At 39.0% G+C, this 3,977-nt stretch overlaps 1 long non-coding RNA gene across 1 annotated transcript; it reads right to left on the bottom strand.

Moving 5' to 3' along the window:
• Positions 1–929: 929 nt before the first annotated feature.
• Positions 930–1,468, bottom strand: LOC114778575 (uncharacterized). Its single transcript, XR_003746401.1, has 3 exons — positions 1,418–1,468; positions 1,204–1,315; positions 930–987 (listed from the first exon to the last, which is right to left on the bottom strand). It is a non-coding gene; the product is annotated as an uncharacterized LOC114778575 (long non-coding RNA).
• Between the last annotated feature and the right edge of the window lie 2,509 nt (positions 1,469–3,977).

Genomic DNA, 3,977 nt, shown 5'->3' with positions numbered 1-3,977 from the left:
TCCAGCTATTTGTACTGTTCAATCTTCATCTGATGAAGAGGATCTCCTGTGTGCAGAAGAGGTTGAGGTATTTTCGGATCCCTTCTTCTGAAAGGTATGTACTCTCTGTTGTATAATTTATTTTACGATATTTTTCATATATTTTTCAGTTATATATTTTTTATGTTTTCTCCCTCTAATTGTGTGATGTTCTTTGTTTATTTGCTGAGTACAGCATTGTTTATTTCAAATTAGTTATATAATCGAAATTGCTGGCTAATAAATGAATACATTTTACTTCATATTTTTTCTACACCCACCTCTCTGCCAAGCGGCGATGAGATACTGCAAGATGAGTTGATCAAAGGGTGAAAACACTGCAGAAAGTGCCAGGAGCCACACGTCAAAAAAAAAACTGCTTCAAGCAATGCCATGATACACAATAATGTGGATACAGTTAATTTATCCCAGCGATTATTGGAATTTAACATAGTTATTTTATATCGTTTTAGTATTACTTTTATTATTTTTCAAATTTCAAATCAATACATTTTGTTCTTGTTTAGCCATTTTTTTTTGCAAGTTGTTCTTTTGATTGGACAATATAAACATAAAAATGGGGAATATACATATGATGTGATATTTTCAAAACTGTCCCAAAACATCTGTAATTAGTTGGAATTAATAACGACAGTCACAAGTAAGTTAAAAAACTTTTTTTTTTTTTCCTCTGTTTAATTTTGGATATGACTATTAAAAAGGGCTCCAGAGCTCATCAATCTGCAACATTTCTGTCTTCCAGTTGTATTTTATACAGGAGCCTGAGTCCTTCATTATAGCAAATTGTCAGTGATACTTTAGTGTGGGTACTGTATCTGTATATGGTTTTTTGTACTTAACGGTGTATCTTGCTCAATCCAACAGGGCTAGCAGGGACGGGTCCTCCTGCTGTGCTCTTCTTGGGGTCAGAAGCGCCGTTTATCTTCCTCCCTCAGGTTAATCCGCATGCTGGGGACAACAGGTTCCCTATAATAAGTGCGTTCAAATGGACGGGGCAGAGCAGTCTAGCTGCATCGTCTTTGCGTTCCCACCAGCAACAAGGAGCGTGCGTTCCCATGCGCCAGATTTTACAAAAACATTGAAATGGACGATTAATGTCATCCAGAATAAAAAAACTGCATCTTTAAGGTTACTCCATTTAAACAGCAGTCCACCTTCACTGACCCCACTGCTGCCAGCGCACCCCGAGTTTCCTCACTTTGCTCCACATAGCGGAAGAGAGGAGGGAAAGAGTGCAGCCTGAACTGAGGACTTTGCTGCATGACATATCGCTGATCTGCACAGGGACAGACAAGAGTGGAGGAACTGATTGGGTGAGTCCAAGATTCGGACCAGTGCACCTCTTTCCTGGTCTGGGGATGTCGGGTGGTGTACTGACCTCTCGCTGCTTCCTGTATTCTGTCTCCGGCGCGGATGTCTCTCTCCTGGCTGATGACCTGTTCCAGCCAACAAGAAACACAGGACATCAACATTAATGTATTGTACCAAATTTAAATTGTATTACACTGTAATAAAGTAAACATTAGCAGGCAAATTCTCAACATTTGCGCTTCCATGATGCCTGCAGAGCATCAGGAGTTGGTCTATAGTCTACCGTATACAGTCTACCATGTTGTCTAATTGTACATTGCTGTTAAAAAGTAATAAAACATAACCTTCAATTTTTAAGATGGACAAGTAGTGCATGTTTAAATAGTGTTGGTGGACAAAGTGGACAATGAACCTTTTTGCAACAGACATTGCAAGTATTAAGCTATAGTAAGGATCATGTCTTCAGTATTGATATGTGCATATATATGAATAACCAGAATTTAAATAATTAATACATTAAAAATATATTTATATCTGACAACTGAAAATCAATGATCTAATTTCTTTGTATACATAAATCTATTTCTTCACTAAGACTCTTATTTGCTGACTTGTCCTCATCTTTCAACACCCTGCACCCCCACATCCTGGCTAATAAACTTTCCTCCAACTTTCATCTGGACAACGAGACAATCCTGTGTATATTGGACTTTCAGACCAACAGATCACAGAGAGTACTGCTTAACAAACCTCTCTCTGACCTCTGTTATACCGCCATCTGTTATACCGCCACCTGGTCGGCTCTCTCCTCTGCTCCTCATCTTATATACAGATGACTGCAGGCACAGACACCCAGTGAAGGACGCCAAGGACACAGTCCTCCAGACTGTCAGGCCCCTCACACAACCATGGTCTGCTTCTGCAGGAGTTTGTGGACTGGTGTGACACTTCTGCATGAGTTTCTGGACTGGTGTGACACCTCATGTCTGGAACTGGACATCAGTAAAACCAAGGAGATGGTGGTGATCTTCACCACCAAGCAGGGGGACCTGGCTGCAGCAGTTACCTCCATCCACAGGAAGCCAGTAGAGCTAGTTGAGGATTATAAATACTTGGGCATCATTTTCGATCCCCTGCTGAAGTTCTCCTCCAACACAGAGGAGATTCTCAGAAAGTGTCACCAGGCAGCTCATATCCTTTGTAGTCAGGAAAGACATTTTGCGGACTTTTTACTATTCCTTCATAGAGAGTGTCGTATCATTCTCAATCATCTGCTGGTTCCATTCCACCAGCACGCAGCACACAAACCGGCAAAAGAACGCTGTCAGGCTCCCCTTCAAACACAGACTCCGATGTTGCTGACTGGAAAACACAGAGGAGGAAAATCACCTTGGTTCCCAAAGCTGTCCTTCTTTTGATCTCCTGACATCCCTCCAAATCAACCATTATCACCTCACACACTTCTTAAAAGTATGCCCCTTAATGCTTCTGTTATGTACAGTTATTTATCATTGTTCATAGCGCAACATAAAGAACATTTCTATTGTGTGTCACCCCAGGATCTTTAACCTTCTTTATACGAGGGCAATAACGTTACTGTATAACTAATCTGAACCACCAGCAGTAATAATGCTGACAGCACAGCTTTGCCCTACATTACTAATATTAACTACTGCTACAAACAGTCTTCCCCAGACCTTCAAAACCCTACACCACTAATAAGAGATCATAATAATGTAGCAAAAAAGCCATTTCAAATACCAAACCTGACCTGAAGTGATGGCTGCTGGAAAAATGAAAAACATAATATCTCCGTTCTTACAGCAAACTTTGATTTTCATAATTGGTTATAAATAGGCAAATATGAGTCATGCATCACATGCAATCAGCATTTCATCAGAATTTTCGTGGTTGGTTTACTGATAATGCTAGCTAATAGCTAATGCAAAGTGAATGCTAACCTGCTTTAAGCAAAACAATAATGCTCAAAGCCTTAAACCAATTTCTCAAAGTAAAGCCTGTACATCAAATACATTTTAAATAATCTTACTTTTGTACTAAGCGCAGTGAAAAATCCATTCACGGATCTTGCCACAGAGACATTTATTTTTTAAACTCCCACCTGCCCCATCACTTTCGTTAGACCCGCCTCCTCTACGATTTGATTGGTTCTCTCTCTGAACCAATCAATTTTCGTTCTGCCCTCGGAAATTTGTAAACTCCCACAAGAGAGAAATACAGGCGCTACTGCTTTTCACGTGTGAAATATGTATATATAACTATGATGTACGATGACGATCCCCAGCTTGAATATTGCTATTATATTAATAATATTATATTAATAATATTGAATATTATTAAAAATATATACATTTATATTTAGTGACATTATACACTCACCGGCCATTTTATTAGGTACACCTTGCCAGTACCACATTAGACCATTTTGCCTTCTGCAGTACACTCACTGTCATGATCAGAAAACCAGTTTAATATGGACGGTTTTAAGCACAACTATTGAAATGTAAGTTCAATGGGCAATTGCCAATGCAATATTCAATTAGTGCATGTAAACTGATGTAATCTTTAGATCATTTCAAGGTTTTTTAATAAAAAATATAATAACA

Source organism: Denticeps clupeoides, unplaced genomic scaffold, assembly GCF_900700375.1.
Source record: "Denticeps clupeoides unplaced genomic scaffold, fDenClu1.1, whole genome shotgun sequence".
NCBI classification, from domain to species: domain Eukaryota; kingdom Metazoa; phylum Chordata; class Actinopteri; order Clupeiformes; family Denticipitidae; genus Denticeps; species Denticeps clupeoides.
Note: the sequence above shows the minus strand (reverse complement) of the source record. Positions and strands in the feature narration are given on the sequence as shown.